We start from the raw sequence: 19,164 nt of genomic DNA on the forward strand, positions 1-19,164 counted from the left end.
AACAGTATGGAGTTTCCTCAAAAAACTAAAAATGAAACTCCCATTTGACCCAGTGATCCCAGTTCTAGGAATATATACCAAGAAAGTAGAAACACAAATCAGAAATGATATATGAACCCCTATGTTCATAGCAGCACAATTCACTATAGCTAAGGTTTGGAAACAGCCTAAGTGCCCATCAGCAGATGAGTAGAATAAAAAACTGTGGTACATCTACACAATGGAATACTACGCTGCAGTAAAAAAGAAGGAGTTCTTACCATTTTCAACAACATGAATGGGGCTGGAGAGCATTATGCTAAGTGAAATAAGTCAGACAAAGAAAGATAAATATCAAATGATCTCACTCATTTATGGAATATAATGAACAAAAACTGATTAACAAAAACAGATCCAGAGACAGAGAAACATTGATCAGACTGCTAAACCTCAGGGGAGGTAGGGAACGGTGGGGGTAAAGGGGAGAGATCAACCAAAGGACGAAATGCATGCATATAAGCCTAATCAATGGACACAGACAACAGGGGGGTAAGGGCATGAATGGTGGGGTTGAGGGGTAATGGGGGAATAGGGGCACATATGTAAATAAATAAATAAATAAATAAATAAATAAATAAATAAGCAAGCCATGGTACATCTACACAATGGAATACTATGCTACAGTAGGCTGCAAGGGGCACTCAGGAACAAATGGGCAATCAGCACCCAGAAATCAGCACAGGCAGCCCAGTAGCTGGCTCTCAGGGAGGCTCAGCCTGGATCCTGTTGGAGGCTGGGTCCTGACATCTTCATCTGACATTGGCTCCTGGACCTTCTCCAGATTCATGATCAGGACAAAGACAGCTCAGAAGAATAGAGCTGGTCAGTACTGATGGAAAAGGAAGGCACACAGACAATGGCTGTGGGCCCTGTGCAAAGACAGCAGGGTCCTGCCTACAGCAGCTTCAGAGGATGAGTCTGATGATGACCACACACCAGGGATAAGAAGACATGCAGCTCTGACATAACCTCTGTCTCAGGAGGCAGGGAGGCCTCCCCAGCAGGTGCAATGTCCTCAGGTTGCCGGAAGAGGAACTGGCTCAGGGTGATCTGTGTCAGGGAGGTAGGACTGGTGGGGTTCCTGTGCTGGGCAGGGGCTGGAGTGGATGGACCCTCTCCAGGGGCAGAGGAGAGACCACCACACTGCCTCACCCATGTGTCCAGATGTGGGTAGAAGTGGAGGAGGGAAGACAAGGCTTGAAAGCTTCAAGATGTCAGCACCAAAACTGGGGTGAGACTCCTGTGTCCACCTAACAATTGCAGTAACAAGGGAAAAAGAGGGACTCATGCATTCAGAGTGCACAGCAACCAGTGATGATGGGCAAGTCAATAGGAACAAAGCAGGAGTGCGAGTGGGGTCTGATTCTCACACTGAGTGAAGTTTCCACTGTATGATCCTCCCCTTGTACAGAAGGTCAGGGGTCAGCTTCTGCTTCCAGAATTGCAGTTTCTAGAGGGTTCTGAGCATCCTGAGTTAGACGTCCTGCACTGGAGTGGTTCTCAAATGTGTGGATTCTGAATTGCTCCATGAGTTGTAAGGTGTGAACTCAGGGAATAATTGCAGTTTCACCTTGGCCTTTATTATTGAAATACATGATCAGGTCTCTTCAGGACGTTCAAATGCCCTTTCTTCTGATATCTCATTATTAGGTAAATATCAGTTAAGTGATTTAGTACAAGATATACCTGTTCTGCACTTTGATCCTCCCTTCATCTGTAGTCTTAGCCCATCATGAGCCCACAGGCCCCTTCCCAGAAAATCAGCCTCCAGATCCCTTTCCTTCCAGGGTCTCAGGTGGACGCAGGGAGGGCAGGTCCCACAATGAGTCTCTGGGACCAGCAGCAGGTACTCACCTGCCCATTGTGGCCCCACCCACCAGGTGACCTGAGAGAGAAGCCTCACTTGACAGCTGAAAATGCTGTTGCCTCCTCCCCTCCCAGTGCTGAGGTATGTTCCTTGCTTCCTAAGGGAGGTCTCCAGGGGACTCCAAGCAATGCACCCCTGCAGTCAAAGGGGTGACCCAGCCCCACCTCTGACACTCCCTGGACCAAACCTGACCTCTTCTAACCTGCATCTGGGTGTACAAGGCCTGCAAGAACACAGACACACCAGTGCCTGTTCTTCAAAGTCTGTGTTTGTATCATGGGTGCATTTGATTGGCTTCCAGAGAAAGTCACACTCAGGCTCAGAATCCATGTGTGGTCCCTGCCCATGTTCTATGTACTGGGAGGAAGGACAAATGTGGATTTCATAGTAAAGCAAAGCATTATAGTGTGCGTGTGTGTGTGTGCGTGTGTGTGTGTGTGTGTGTGTGTGTGTGTGTGTGTGTGTATAACTGTGTAATTTATTAAAAAGAAGTGCAGTGAGATTTGGCCACAGGCTGGGATACTCAGATGGGCCCTTCAACATGTGGAACCGAAGAACATAAGAGGCCCCAGGGTCCCCAGGAGCTTCTGGATGAGGGGAGGGTTGGCTGAGTCCCTGCATCTGCAGCTCCAGGGCAGGGCTCCTGGCTGCCCGCAATAAAGCCCTGGTTTGAGGTCTCCTTGCAGAGCCATCGGGGCTCTGTAAGGCTAGTTCACTCTATCCAAAGACGTTAAAACCACACGGTGTCCCTGAAGGAGCAATCTGATGTCAGGGCACAGTCTTCACTATTGGACTAGAGACACTGAGAGTTCAATGCCCTATGAGCCCAGATAGGACCCTCCCCTGGAGAGCCAGGGCTGGGCAGCAGGGGGCACTCAGGGCCAAGGAGGACAGGCTGCTGTACCAGGAGCAGGTGAGAGGGAGCTGAGCAGGGATTTCCTCTGAGGCCTGTAGCTTCCTCTCTTCATACAACAATCCAAACTGAAAGTTGGTCACGACTGCTAAGGTGACCTGAAGATCCTGCTCTATCAGAGCATTTACCAAACTCAATGAGACATGAGAACCACATACAGGGGGTGTTTCTATGGCTTTGAGCTATAAGGGGCTGGGGAAGGGATGGATTTATTACCTCACTAGGGGCATGATTTTGGAGACACACTGATCCAGGAAGAAGACATTCAGGTATCAAAGCCCAGAGCTGGTCCAGGTGGGCCCATGTCACCCAAAGGTGGACTCACAATGAGAAGCATGTCCTATGGGGGCTGGTTCCTCAGAAGGAGCTTAGGGATCTGGCAGGGGACACACATCCTCCAGAATAATTAGGACTTGGATCGTCAGACTCTCACTGAGTCTGGTCCCTTTGTCATCCATCTTCTCTCAGGTGGGGTCAAGACCTCAGCTATGAAATACTCTGCCTCATGAATATGCAAAAGAGAGGAGGTAGACTAGGTTAAATATGGATAAGTCTGTGCCCTGAGGGTATCACCCACAGCCACACCCTCCCCTACTGAAGTGCTCACAGCACAGCCTTCACCATGGACTGGAGCTGAAGAACTCTCCTCCTGGTGGCCATGGCCAAAGGTAAGAGGCTCCCTAGTCCCTGGGTGGAGGAGGGGACCAGGGAGAGTCAAGGAGGATTTCCACCCACTCCTGTCTCCTCTCCACAGGTGTCCACTCCCAGGTGCAGCTGTTGCAGTCTGGGGCTCTAGTGAGGAAGTCTGGGGCCTCCGTGAAGGTCTCCTGCAAGGCTTCTGGATACACCTTAACCAGCTTCACTATAAGCTGGGTGAGACAGGCCTCAGGGGACCGCATGAAATATATCTGCTGTATCAACACAAATTCTGGGACACCCACGTATGCCCAGGGCTTCTCAGAAAGATTTGTCTTCTCCATGGATACCTCTATCAGCACAGCCTATCTGCAGATCAAGGCCTCAAGTCTGAGGACACAGCCATGTATTACTGTGCAAGAGAGACAAAGTGAGGGGTAGTCAGTGTGAGTCCAGATACAAACCTCGCTGCAGCAGAGACTGTGACCACCAGGGGGCGCTCAGGGTCCCTGAACACAAGGACCATCCCAGCTGCAGGTGCAGTTGGAGGTTTGGGCTGGTTTCCTGTGTGGTTTCCTCCTCCTGTCACAGTTTCCCTCAGGAAACCTTCTTGGATTCCTGACTCTGCACTTACCTCTGACGTCTCTGAGTTAGAAAGTCTGTTGTAAACAGAGGCAACTTTCTTACGTGGACAGAAGGCAGAGAGTTTTTTTCAGACACTCTTGTGCCAAGTACCAATTAATGATCCAAAATTCTGGCCAAGGCAGCTAAATAGAACCAGAGGCTGTGCTGACTCAACAGTGCAGCTCAACCCCACACAGCTCAGGGTCCCTGCCAGCCAGTGGGACACATGTGTTCTGGACAGTGGGCAACAGAGGAGCGTGACTCCAAAGCTAGAGAAGAAGGACCCCAGGTGGTGACGGTCATTTACTTGTCATGATGCTCATAGCACCTCATGCAGGTGACGCCAGGCAGATGCAGAGAGACCCACAGCAGCTTTGTACAGATGTCCAGGGTGACAACAAACACACACAACAAGGAGCATAGAATGTTTACTATGCTCCTAGTTGAAATATCTGGGAAGTGCAGGAAAGGCCCATCAGGAAGTCAGACCTGCTTTGATGGAGCCAGGAAAGGAGACTGACTCAGGGATTTTATTTAGTTGAGATGTTGGGGGTGAAGGAGGAATTCTGCTTACAAGGGCTTGTGTGGTTTCAACCTCTTAGTAACATACAGAGAGGAGTCCCATCCTTTATTTTCAGCTTTCCATGCGAGGCCAAGTGAGAAGAGGCAGGAATAAGCCATCAGTTTTCAGAAATCAAACGCACAAGAAAATAAATTATGGCTACATATTTTACTGAACAATTATATAAATTGAGCAAATGTTGAGATAAAATGTTATTATGTGTGTACAAAATCAAAGTCTACTGAAAATGAGAAAATAATTATAAATAGGCAAATGATGATGATGATAATAATTGTGGTGGTGGCGCTGGTCATGGTGATGATTGTTGGGGCTTACCAGCAGACCTTGAGTGATGGATAAATCATTGCTCTGACACACGTTTCTGTGAAAGAGAGGGCTAAGGGACTGCCTGGCTAGAGTAACCAAACAGCACCCTTTGCCTGTTTCCTTAGGCTTTTATTGTAGCAACATCTTGAACTAAAGTTAACTTTTAGATACAATCTGCAGGGCAAGCGTCCTTGAGAAGAAACATGAATCTGCAGTGTCCTTTAAGCAAGGACGTCTGAAGACTAAGCATAAAGATTCCAGTAAACACCTGGGGGCTACACGTACACAGAGTTGTTTGGAAAAGTCAAGGCAGGGGTAGTTGCCTTCAGCCAACTCCCCCAGAAGGTTCTGACCATTTGGAGTTTCCTCCTTACAGACTTTCCATCCAAGTCCTATGCTTCCCCCTAATAATGACCACAGAATTGAACAGGATGCTTAGTCCTTTGTCTTGGGTGGGATCTCTCCCCTATCCAAGACCACCAGTTATTTAGAAGGCTTTGTATGAGCTTTTAGGTGAGGCTCTTGTGGTTTCAGTTTCCCAGTGATATTAAAGAGGAGACACTTGCTTTTAATATTTGATAAATTATCATTGTGTGTGGACAACAACCATGTTTACAGAATATGAGAACGAGTGTAAGTAAGGAAATGATGATGGTGTTGATGCTGGTGATGAAGATGATGATGGTGATGACGATGGACTGAGACAGGGGTCCTGGTCAATTGAAATGATGGCTCCTCATACAGACACACCAACACCAAAGCTCCTTCAGTGAGGTGTATGCACTCTTCCTTCCAAGTGTTGAGAGATTGCATAAACAGGACCCTAATAATTTTTGTGGCTCGGATTATTCATGGTCTGACTATGTGATTAACGACCCCAAAGCTGTCCAAGTAGTAATCCCCTGGACTTGGGAGTGGGTCAGGATTATGTGGGGTGGTGGAGATACAGACTATAACCCAACACTGAAATCCTAACTCAGCATCACCAGACAGACATCCAACAGGCAAGTTTACTTAACTCTGAACATCCTGAGAGCCAAGGACATGGCTGTGTATTACTGTGCTAGACATACAGTTGGGGGAAGTCAGTGTGAGCCCAGATACAACCTCCCTGAGGCAGACAGCAGGGATGGGCTTCTGGGGGAGCTCTGAACACCAGGGAGCTCTCATGACCCACAGCACAGAGAGCAGCCCCAGGAATAGGGCCAGAAGGAGGTGGGGAGGAAAGGGACTTCTGTTGGGTGCAGGGCTTTCCTCTCAAGTTCTCAGCTGCCTCCAGGGATGGATCTTCCTCTGCATATTCTCACTGTAGACAACAAGGAAGAAGAGACATTATCTGTTTGTAGGTGACATCTTGGCAGTGACTGGGGACTCTACTCCACCAAGTCTCCTTCAGAAATTCTAATAGTGACTTTGTTTCACTGTCTTTTCAATATTTCTCTGATGAATGAAAACTCCGCAGGTCTGTTGCTAGGATTGGGCTGTGTGCACAGCTCAGCATCCATCCCTCAGGAGACACAACCTGACTCTCCATGTGCCCTCCCCCTCCTGGTTCACAGGGCCCTATGCCTGCTGAAAGGCCTGAGCACACTCTGGGCTGTGGGACTTCATCCATCCTCTCTGGGTCCATGTTGATCTCTGGAAGAGCTGTCAGCTCAATGCACGAAATACAGGGAGACCCACATCTGTCCATATAAGGGGTTCCTGATGTTCTGCAGGAAGCAGTACTAACCCCACAGTGGGAACAGGTGACCCTGAAATATGGAATGTGCATCATCGAACTCCTCCCTCCAGCTTTCCTCCTGGATCCAAGGTTTTCTAGCTTCACTGTGGGTGAGATGTGCATTGGGAGCATGTTAGAAATCGAAGAACAGTCCATGGAACTCCCTATGTCCATACCATTCACTTAATACTTGTCCAGGAAACACAGAGTCACATAGACACATAGTCACACACACAGTCACAAACAGTCAGACACAGACAGAAATACAGTCACACACACAGTCACACTCACACAGTCACACACATGCACAGTCACACACTTATTTCTGGAAAAGACATGCATTCACACATGAGCAGTAATACAAAAGCATTCATGTCATTACACACTCTACTTTATGAATTCTGTATAAGAAAATGTAGTTATATTTCATTCTCTTGGATGCCATATAGAATAAATATATGGTCTGCAAGCAACTATTACTTCAACAATGACCACACCCTGTGAATATCAACAGTTGTATTTCTCAGTCCACTTAGTAGAAGCTCAAATTAGAAATTTAACCTCAACTTTGCTAAATTGCTACAAATTTTAAAATATAATTGTGTTAATAGTGAAAACCTTCCACCAAATAAAATCCAATGACCAAATGGACTCAAGAGTAAATTCCACCAGAATTACAAAGAAGTAATAACTTTTAAATCAACTCTTCTTGAACTATTCCAAGAATTAAAGAAAGAGGCAGCATTTCCAAACAAATTTACTGACCATTACACTCATATCAAAGCCAAGTAAAAACATACAAAAATGACAGTCAATATCCAAGATGAACATATATATAAAACTCCTTGACAATATACTGGGAAACTTAACAGCACACTGAAAGGATCATTTACCTTGATCAAGTGGTATACTGTCCTAGCTGCAAGGATGGTTCAACGTATGCAAACAAGTTACTCTGATACACCCATCCACAGAATGAAGGATAAACTATATCATCATATAAATAGATATAAAGACTTTAAAATTGAAAATCACTTCAGAATTAAAATTAGCAGATTAGGTGTAGAAGTGATAGACCTCAATGTACTAAAGGACACATTTGAAAAGCCAACTAGTGATATCCTGCCACAAAGAGAAAATTTCAAAGCTTTTCTTCTTACATCAGGACCAAGACAGTTGCTATTTTACACAGTGTCACAGCTCATTTCCCCAGTAGTCTAACTCCTTCCTTCCTGGGAATGAGCACACCTGAGTAACGCATGCAAACCCCCATACATATAGGCACATCTGGTGCATTTTCTTCTCTGTGCTCAACAGTCTATACCAGTCTCCACCCAGGCATACCATCCCCCACTCTCCAGGTCGGACCCGGGCACATCTGTAAACACCAAGAGATTGGGGACCCCTAATTAGAACGGCATCACCTGCTCTGGATGCCAGGTGTTCTTCCCTCCACGGTCCTGGGACAGGCCAGTCCCCATGCCCAGGTTCTCATCAAAGGGCCAGCGTGATCTCCTTGAGCTGCTCTTAGGGGGCTCTTGAAGGACCTTCCTCCAGGGATTAGAGTTTATGACATAATCATCCAACAAGATTATTGACCATCCAGGTGGTAAGACTTTGCACTCTAGGTTTTATTCACGAAAAAAAATGGAGGAAATGACCTTTCAGATGCTAAAAACAATGGATGAATATCACCACCACTCCCCTCGCCCAGAGTGAGCATGGTGGGCTGTGCTATCATCTCCACTGAGACTTATTCATATTATCTTGGGCACAATCCTAGAACTCACAGACACAGGGTCTCAGGAGCTGTATTAAAGGGGCCTGGCTCCTGGTTAGGAAACTGCCCTCTGTCCATGGGGCGTCTGTCTTTTTTGCTCACCGCTCCCTGCAGCTCCACTGCCAACAGTCACGGAGGGTCCCCCACAAATATCAGAAAACATGTTCCCTGAGCTAAACAGGCACTGCTGTGTCGCATGGTGGACACTCCAGGATGATGAATGCACACCAGGCCAGGTGACAGCACCTCCACGTACAAGCTGAGGGCCTGGCACTAGAGGCCTGGGCTGCGGACAGTTATGATCCTTCGGTTCTACCCGAGGCGGCCGCCTGAGGCTCAGGGCATCCTTGCAGAGAACCACCTGTGTACAAGTAGCAGGACTGGGGCTGCCACTCTTTCAGAAATGCCAGGGAAGGCTTCCCCATGGCAGACATGCCTGTCTTGTCTCAGGAAGCTGGTCAGACACCTGTCCTCAGACTTTGACGCTCAGAACGACCACTAGGGGGGCACTGTTATCTCCACAATCCTGTCCCAGGATGTCTCCTGAGAGGTTTTATGTGCAACCTGCACTGGAGAACCATAAAAGTCCCACTTTCCATCCTGGTGGAGTGTGTCTCTCACTATTCACAGACAAGCTACTAGAATGTGCAGACCAGCCACGTGCCCCTGAGTCCTGGCCCAGGCACCCTGGTCCACCCGCCCTCCCCATGTGACCACAGGGAGGGAGGAGCCCCCTGGCAGCTCAGACAGGTCCTCTGGGGAAGACATGCAAATGTGGTGCTTCCCCTGCTCATGAAAGCCTGCCAGGCTGGGTCCCTGCAGACCCTGGAGAGGAGCCCTCCTGTGTGAGCCCCTCAGTGTCCACACCATGGGGTCTGCGCTCATCTGGGCTGCGCTTCTCTTCACTGTCAAAGGTGCGTCCCTGTGCATCAGGCTCATGAGGATTGGGTGACACGGGGCAGTTCTCAGTCTGTGTCTCTGTTTGCAGGTGGCCTGTGCCAAGTTCAGCTGGTGGAGTCTGGGGGAGACGTGGTGCCACCCGGGGGGTCTCTAAGCCTCTCCTGCAAAGCCTCTGGATTCACCTTCACTGACTATGGAATGCACTGGGTCCGCCAGGCTCCTGGGAAGGGGCTGCAGTGGGTGGCAACAGTGAGTAAACCAACTGGAAAGGATCAGTGGTATGCTCCAGCAGTTCAAGGAAGATTCACAATCTCCAGGGACAACCCTACGAGCACAGTCTCTCTTAAAATGACCAAGCTGACATCTGAGGACACGGCCGTGTATTACTGTACAAGACACAGTGAGGGGAAGTCAGTGTGAGCCCTGACACAAACCTCCCTGAGGAGACAGCAGGGCTGGGCTTCAGGAGACACTCAGGACACCAGGGGGCGCTCAGGACCCACAGATTATGTGTTGCAGCCCCAGGAGCAGTTGCAGGTGGTGTTTATGGCTGTTTCCTCTGAGGGTGCTGGGCTTCCTCTCCACATAACAGTTTCTTCCAGATTCTCCCTAGACCTATGGTACTGTGACTACCCCTAATGGCTTTGTATTATAACAGTTTTATTAAATTAGTAGGGACTTTCTCACATGCAACACAGGAGGCATTTTTTCATTTGGAGGAAGACAAATTCAGAGGGATTGGTGATCCTGGGGAAATGGTCAGCACACATCAAACTCTGTCCAGGAAATGTGGAACTTTGGTGAACCTCCCTGTATTCCAGGAAGGCCCAGCAAGTCTGTGGGAGATGTCTTCCGCCAGAACTTTCCTTCTGATGATGCCCGAATCTCCCAGCAATGATCCTGCTGCTTTAGTGTCACCGCTGAGCTCAGCTGTGGTCTGGGAGTCATTCACAGCTGTGTCTTCAACCAAACCCATAGTGGATTTCAGGGAGCAGCTGCTAGGACCTGTTCCTTGTGTTCCTGGTATTGGAGGGAAGAAGGGTGCATTCTCAGGACAACACACTTTATCAATTCTATACAAGATAACATGGTTTTATTTCATTCTCTTGGATGGCATATGAAATAAATACGTGGTCTGCAAACAACTGTAATGTCCATGCTGACCCAAATGCACTTCCTTAGTTCTATAAGGTGTCCTACTGGCTGAGTGTAGCCTCTCACAGGAGGAATTGTTAAATGTGTTGAGAAGACTTTTTGCTTTTTCCATGGTTCCTCTCCATGCACAGAAATATTCAGTGGAATAACTTCGTATGTTTCTTCAAAAACATCCCTTCCTTCTTCAAACTTGAAAGCAGATATGTGTTTGACTGCTGATTCTCAGGAAGGAGCTGGTCCTGCCCACCACAGAGACAACAGAGAACAGCCCAGGACTGCTGTTTATAGAGGCAGTTCTTTTCCTGGGTGGGGACTTTGAGGTGCTGCCCTGTCAATTCATGTTGTTCAGATCTACCTGTGGGATGCAGAATTAGGATGCCGGTTAGGATGTCACTGCTCAGCTCCACATATGTGCAAGTGCTACCTACTCCCTGTGAAGTTCAACAGTTGTATTTATCAGTCCACTTATTTGTTGTTTCAATTAGAAATTTGCCCCTGACATTGCAGATAGGTATAAATTTTTAAAAATAATTGAAGTAATAACCAAAGCCTCTCAGCAAAGGAAAGCCCATGACACATGGATTCAAGGGTGAATTCTATCCAAATTTCAAAGAAAAAAACGGTATCTTCTCAATCAGTTCTTCTCAAACACTTCCAAGAATTGCAAAAGAGGGTAAACCTTCAAACTCATATATTGAGGTTTGAGGAATGGTTGATGAGCATTAGCCTCACTGTTCACCCCAATTGGACCCAACTGCTTCCAAAGCAAAATAAGTACACAAACAAAAATGACAGGTCATATCCCTGATGAACATAAATGCTAAAATCAACAATGAACAGGTCATATCCCTGATGAACATAAATGCTAAAATCAACAATCCTACATAATAATATCCTAATATGTAAATCGACGAAACAGCGGAAAGGCCGGTCACTATGACACACACTGACCACCAGGGGGCAGACGCTCAATGCAGAAGCTGACTCCTTGTAGTCAGTTCATTCCCACAGGGGAGCTCCGCTTAGCCAAAAGCCGGACTCATGGTTGGTGGTGGCGGGAGCCTAAGCAGGCAGCAGACCTAAGCCAGCTGTTGGGCATTCCCCAAGGGGTCCCAAACTGCAAGAGGGTGCAGGCGGGGCTGAGGGATTTTCCCACCCCCGCCCAGTGCAGGAATGTCATGCACTGGACCTCTAGTATAAAATAAAACTTAACAACATCTTGAAAGCCTCATTTAAGTGGGATATTGTCATAGAATGTAAGGTTGGTTCAACCTTTATAAATCAGCAAACTGGATACACCCATACACAGAATAAAGGAAAAAACCCTATTGTCATATAAAAAGATATATAAAAGGTCATTGAAAATATTATAACACCATTATGATAAAAATTCTCAATAAATTTGGTATAGAAGTGGTGTGCCTCAATATAATACATGCTGCATTTCAATAGAAAACTGGTAACATTATGCTACATAGAAAAAAATTCAACACAATTCTTCTAACATCAGGACCAAGACCAAGGCATCCCAGTTACTACTTCTATTTAACAAACCTGGAATTCTTGTCAGAGTAATGTGGCAAGAAAAAAGTAAAAAAAAAAAATCTGTAAATCAGAAAGGATCTGATAATTTGTCTCTCTTTATATCTATGGATATGACCTGATCTTAGATATAGAAAACCCTGAAGACTTCACAAGAAAATTGATAGAACTAGAAAGGTAACTCTGGAAACATATAAGGTACAAAACCAACACACAAACAGCTTGTGCCCCTGCATACTCTCAACAAACTGTCTTCATGGCTCTAGGGAATATGTGGGGCTGTTTCATAGGAAAGTGAGGAAAGAAAACGTGAACTGGCTAAACAATAAGGAGATGGCAACCTAATGAACAAGAACCCTGGACCTGTGTGTTCTCAGTCTTGGTTAATCCCCCATCATGTTCTAATGGAGCTCCCCCTCCCTGAGTCAGGTGCAGGTTCAAGTTGACCCCCCCCCCATCATGTGGGGACATGGTGACAGTGGTCCCAAGCATCACATGCATATGTCAGGTTTCCAATAACAAGATTTTCATAACCTAAACTTAGTTATTCCTACATTTTATCCACATTGTCATAAAAAAATCTTAGTTTTCATTGAGTTTCATCTATATCCCCAATGTTTGAAACTGGCTTTACTGTTTCTCTGTATGGTTCATGCTTCTGTTTCCCAATGATCCACACACAGGCTCCAATCTCCCCCAACACTTGGTCCACTGGCTCTAGGTTCAAGGTCTGTTCTTAGTTCATCCTGTGATCACTTTATGAGGAAATAAGGTATTGGGTGGAACTTCTGTTTCCTGAACATGACACTCCTGCACTTTAATCTCTCTCTGGTTGTGACGGTTGATCACCTCACTATGTTAATACAGGTAAACTTCCAAGGTATCATGTTTAAATCTCTACCCTTTCCCCTATTGTTCTATTACATTAATTTTCATGCTGGATTATTACACAATATTATTCAGCCAGGCAGTACTAAGCCCTCACTGGGAGTGCCCACAGGTCAGGAGATGATTTAGGGAAGCAGTTGGTTCCAATTGGGAGGAGCAGAGACCCAGGTACCAGGGCTAATGATCATCAGCCATGAGTGCCCTTGGACACACCACACTCTGCAACGACATCCTTTATGTCAGTGTCCAACCCCAGAGCTCCCTATATAGTAGGAGGACATGCCAATAGACCCCCCTCTGCTCATGAATTATACCCCAGACCCGAGATCCCAGGTGTTCCCATTCCCTGATCAGGAGTGAACACAGACCACACATCCTGGGGTTTGGATAGGCCAGGTTTCTTTGCTAGTATTTTAAAAGACAATTTATGGAGAATGAGAGACACTGAGTGTTAGAGAGTGGGAATTTTTGAGCATGCTTCCAGAGAGGCCGTGGACTATGCCCCAGATAGAATTGTCAGTGCTGACACCAGGCCAGGCCTTGAGATAGGGTCTCATGGCCCCTTCCCAGCATGTAGGCCTTCTTTCATAGAACACTGTCAGCTTTCTGAAGAACAGGAACAACATGGTCATCAATGGCATGACTCTGACGCTGCTTGGGAAAAACTTTTTTGTCTTGGCTTACTTGTTCTGCAAAAACAGGACGTGGTTAATGGGCTTAAAAGTGGTCCTACACAAAGGGTCACTGCGGCTCTCTGGTCTCCCTGTGTGGAGAATGGCAGAGCAGTCGCCTGGTCAGCTGGCCGGCTAATAAAGGCTCCCTTAATTTTAATTTGGTCTGGGTTCTAGTGGTCCTTCACTCCCCTTTGCTCCACAACACTGAGTATGTGAATGAATATGTGTGAGAGACACACTGGATATGTGCCCTCTGCCTGACCAGCAGGTTTGTTTGAAGAATCTCCATCATGACCCAGTGTGTTTAGGGGAAGATGTGGGTAATGATTTAGGAATAATTGAGTTTAGGCCACAGGCCTCCCTGCAGGGAGAGGGAGGGGCTGAGCTTCAGGAGATGCCCAGGTCCACCAGGAGGGGGCGAGCACCAGAGGGTGCTCTGGACATCACAAGCTCAGGACCAGCAGGTAGTGCTCAGGCCCCCAACTCAAGGAACTTAGCTAAGAACAGGAGCCATGAGGGGCTGAGGATCCTGTGCCCTTTTTTTCAGAGTTTCCCTTCTCTCCTCGCTGTGCAGTGGCCCAGGCAAATGCTCCCCTTATCATCTGTGCTCTAAGTGCTCACATTCTTCCTGAAGACAACGATGGTGTGAACACCATTCTTTTTTCCTAGATGAGCTCTTTTCTGTCTCAGGGACCATTCTCTCAATAGGTTGCCTTCTCTCAGGCACACTGAGCACCCAGGGCACCTCTCCATCCCTGGGAGAGGGAAGCACTTTCCACAAAGAGAAACATCAGCAAAGTCACACCCTGTGTCTGAGCTCACTCTCTCTGCTCTACACAAGCCCTCATCTGCCCCAGGGTCCCCCTCCCTCAGACAGGCACAGATCTGCCCCCAGAAGAGCCCTCCCTCAGACCGACACAGATCTGTCCCCAGGAGATCCCCCAACAGCTGCTCAGGAAGTCTCATCTCCTTGGGGCAGTGCACCCTCTGGATCAGCAGACACTCAGGATGAGGGTGATGGCCAGAGTTTGCCCCTCACTCTCTACACCCCTCAATCTTCTGGACCAGACCAGCCCAACAGAGGACCTGACTCAGCTCTCAGAATTCCACATGGAGCAGAGAGGGAGAGGAGCCGAGAGATGAAACTCTCTGCTGCCTGCTGGGAAGCCCTCTCAGTGGATCCCTGAGAGCCATCTGGGCTCTGTTATGACGTGTGTCTCAGCTTCCATATGGATCATGAGAACCAGCTGGACAGAGTCCTGGTCCAGACACAACCCTCGCTGTCCCTCCATTATCCCAGGACAACTGCCCCAAGATCACCTTCTGCCTTCTACTGTCCACATCCTCCCTAGATCTGTCCCAGACCCTGAGCTCCATGGCCAGAGCCCTGCTGACTCTTCCTGGTTCCTCTTAAGGGTAAAGGGCTGATCAGACCCTGTAAAAACCCAACTTCCCCTCTTTATCCATCAGCACCCCTCTCTCAGGTCCATCCCTCTGTGGATACCTCAAGACGGGTCACAGACAGGAGACCTAAAGCTGAGCCAGGATATGGTGACAATGGTCCCAAGGGTCACATGCAGACATCAAGGTTTCCGATAACATTTTCCTGACCTAAACTCAATTATTCCTAAATCATTACCCATATCTTCCCCTAAACACACTGGGTCATGATGGAGATTCTTCTATATCCCAATGTATGAAACGATCTACAACAGAGACTAGAGAATAAACACCACAAAGGAGGCCGTGCAGCTGCTACATGTCCAGCACCAAACTCCCCTGAAGGAATAGGACGCAGGAGCTCTGTCAGTGTCTCTATAGCTCATGCTTCTGGTTTCCAGGGACCCATACAGATGCTCCTCTCTCCCCAACACGTGGTCCACTGGCTCACACTCTGATCTTAGTTTATCCTCTGATCACTTTGTAGGGGAAATAGTGTCAGGTGGAACTTCCTGTTTCCTGAACATGAACCTCCAGCACTTTTATTTCTTTCTCTGGTTCTGAGGGTTGGTTCACCTTGGTGTGTTCATTACTGGTGACTTTCAAAATCATCTCATTTATATTTTAACCTCTATTTTTTAAAAGTGTTCAAATTTTTATTTTGATGTACATTATGAGAAATGGACTTTTAAAACAACTGAATTTTATGGACAATGAACAGGAAATAAATTAGACCCATGTTAAAGTAAAAGGTCAGCTAAATGTCTAAACTTAAGGATATAAGAACCACAGGTAATATTTGATGGAACAGTCTTCTATAGGAAGTTGAAGTCCTTCAAACAACATTGCTATGAACTGGTCCAGAACATAACAGCATTCAAGAATGCCTAACAAGTGTGGTGACCAGGACACCTTTCCTTGGTGCTGCTTTGATGATGTCATCCACACGCAGAATCACCTCTGCTGCTTCAGCTGCATGAAGATGACCGTGCCACTTCACTTGGACACTGTCTGTGATGCCCAGCATTGCCGTCACCAATAGTGCCTTCCTTCACATCCAGTCCAGCAGTTGTATTGCCTTCACAATGGGCAGCTTAGAGCTGTGCCACCAGATCTGCACTGTCAAAGCCTGCGTCCTCAACTGTAACAGCAGGCAACATCCTCAGTGCTTGAGCCTAAGAATCCATTGCGACAGCTTCTTTACCTGGTGTTTAGTGGCAGCTGTGACACAACATGAGTCATCAGCAGCTCAGAACAGCCTCCTCCATAAACTGTTCTAGAATCTTTCACAGTGTATGCACGAACTCAAAGGGCATCATGCAAAGATATTTCTGCTTCATCTAAAATGTGCTGAGTGGCACCACGAAGAACAATAGTGCAAGCCTCACCAAGGGCTCCCCTAGAAACGTGAATGAGCGTGTTTTCTACAATCATGACTTCCTCAGTGAACTTGCAATTTCCAAGCTTCACTAATTCTGGGTGGTCAAAGGTAGATGCAATTTCACCACCAGTGCAAGAGCCAGGCATTCGACATGTTCAATAGCCATAACCCCAGAAACCCCAAAAAGCTGCTCATGATAATTATAAATTAACTAGAGGCCCATTGCACAAAGACTCATGCAACAATAGACCTTCCTTCCCCTGGCTTTGCTCGGGCTGCCTGGGAGCCTTTGCAAGTCTTCAATCCCTGCCATCTCTGGGGAGCGTGCAAGACTTCGCCTCATGCAGGAGCTCCATCCGCACCCTGTCCCCTCCCCCTCATTGCAGGCGTCCTGCCCTGCCTGGTGGATCCACACGTGAATATGCAAATTAACCTGGCATCTTTGTTGGGTTAATCTGCATACTCACTCCTGATTGGCTGGGAGTTATGGTCGATTTGCATTTCTCTTTTATTAGTGTAGATTGCCTGTTTTTTTTTTCGTTTTTTTTATTGAGTTATTATATGTGTACATATCTTACCATTACCCCCCCACCCCACACCCATACATGCCCTCACCCCCCAGAGTTTTGCGTCCATTGTTTATGCTTATATGCATGCATACAAGTCCTTCGTTTGATTTCTTATCTCCCCCACCTCTCCCTAACTTTCCCCCTGTAATTTGAAAGTCTATTTGTTGCTTTACTGTCTCTGTATCTATCTTTTTGTTCATCAGTTTATAATGTTCTTTATTATCCATAAATGAGTGAGATCATGTGGTATTTTTCTTTCATTGACTGGCTTATTTCACTTAGTATAACATTCTCCAATTCCATCCAGGTTGCTGCAAATGATGAGAATTCCTTCTTTTTACGGCAGCATAGTATTCCATTGTGTAGATGTACCATAGTTTTCTGACCCAGTCATCTGCTGACGGGCACCTAGGCTGTTTCCAAATCTTAGCTATTGTAAATTATGCTGCTATGAACATAGGGGTGCATATATCCTTTCTGATTGGTGTTTCTAGTTTCTTCGGATATATTCCCAGGAGTGGGATTACTGGGTCAAATGGGAGTTCCATTTTCAGTTTTTTGAGGAAACTCCATACTGTTCTCCACAGTGGCTGCACCAGTCTGAATTCCCACCAGCAGTGCACGAGGGTTCCTTTTTCTCCGCATCCTCGCCAACACTTGTCGTTTGTTGATTTGTTGATGATAGCCATTCTGACAGGTGTGAGATGGTACCTCATTGTTGTTTTGATTTGCATCTCTCGGATAATAAGTGACTTTGCGCATGTTTTCATGTGTCTCTTAAACAATTTATCCCATGCTTATAATACATTCAACTTTCTACTTCATTATTTCCTTTTATGCTTCTTCTATTTTAGCAATGTTTGCTGTAGAATCAAAGCTTACACGGGAAAAAATATCTTTATTTTGTCTGTATTCAACCAGAATCAACGCTTACACGGGAACCATATCTTTATTTTGTCTGTATTCAACCAGTTTGCTTTGGTTTATTAATTCCAGTTTTTTGTTTTGTTTTGTTTTGTTTTGTTTTGTTTTATCCAACAGAAAGCCTTCATCTAAATAGGAATCCATCTGATTTCCTCCTTGTTTATTCATGACATGAATTGCCTCCAGATTACCAAAGCCTTTTAATCTGGGAACAGCATCTACAGCTAACTTAGTAAAGTGATCTTTGTGATGAGTAAGAAATTTTGAGGATTATGTTGTTCCTGCAATGTTCACTAAATATTGGTGGAATGTATCTTCATCAGAGCCACGATCAACTGCAGAATTCAACAGAGCCTGTCTTGCTGCCTTGGTGGTTTCTCTCCAACTTGCAATGATGCTCTGAGGATGAATTTTTGTGAAATTAAAGAGCATGTTTCCCTTAGCAATTCTGCTGCTAAAACAGGAACAGAGGTAGTGCCATCACCAACTTCACATTCCTGAACTCTTGACATAACAACTAACACTTTGGCTGCTGGATTATCAACACGGATGTTTTTAGAATAGCTGCACCATCATTGGTCCCTATAAGAGAGGCATCCCTTGCACTGCTTCCCAGAATTGTGTCCATGCATTTGGGTAACAAGGTGCTCTTTACCAAGTCTCCCATAGTGATGGACCAATAAAAGAAGATAGAGGAGCTGTCTCTGCTCTCACTTCATCAGTGCCAGCCTGGAAGATGTTGACAGGTCCAGCACCAAACTCCCCTGAAGGAATAGGACCCAGGAGACACCACGGTTCCAAAGATGTGACCACACACGCTTCACTCTCTCATCTCACAGCCTGGATCCTATGGGAGAGAAGCCAGATGTCACACCACAAGCTCTGTGCTGGGGGTGGGGCCTTGGCTGCTCACAGCAGAAGAGCTTACCTCTAATATCTTATGTGACAACTTCTGATTTTTCCCACAGGGCCTACCGCTATGGGTCTAATGTGATCGGCTTCCCTCCACAGTTGCTAATTTCCACAGTGTCACAGGTCATTTTCTCCAATAGACGAACTACTTCCTTCCTGGAAATGAGCACACCTGAGTAACCCACACAAATCCACATACTCATAGGCACACCTGGTGTATTTTCTTCTCTGTGATCAACAGTGTGTACCAGTTTCCATCCAGGCACACCTTCCCCTCTGGCCAGGTCGGACAAGTGCACATCTTTAAA

The 19,164-nt window shown here is 46.5% G+C and overlaps 1 pseudogene across 1 annotated transcript in view; it reads right to left on the reverse strand.

The window, feature by feature from the left end:
• LOC307094776 (T-complex protein 1 subunit beta-like) overlaps window positions 1–18,572 on the reverse strand; it is an 88,044-nt pseudogene extending 69,472 nt beyond the window's left edge. The window contains exon 1 of the transcript in view: window positions 18,355–18,572. The product of the transcript in view is annotated as a T-complex protein 1 subunit beta-like (transcript). The remainder of the gene's footprint in view (window positions 1–18,354) is intronic.
• Window positions 18,573–19,164: the final 592 nt, after the last annotated feature.

This window comes from Cnephaeus nilssonii, assembly GCF_951640355.1.
Source record: "Cnephaeus nilssonii genome assembly, chromosome: 23".
In the NCBI taxonomy this organism is placed as follows: Eukaryota; Metazoa; Chordata; class Mammalia; order Chiroptera; family Vespertilionidae; genus Cnephaeus; species Cnephaeus nilssonii.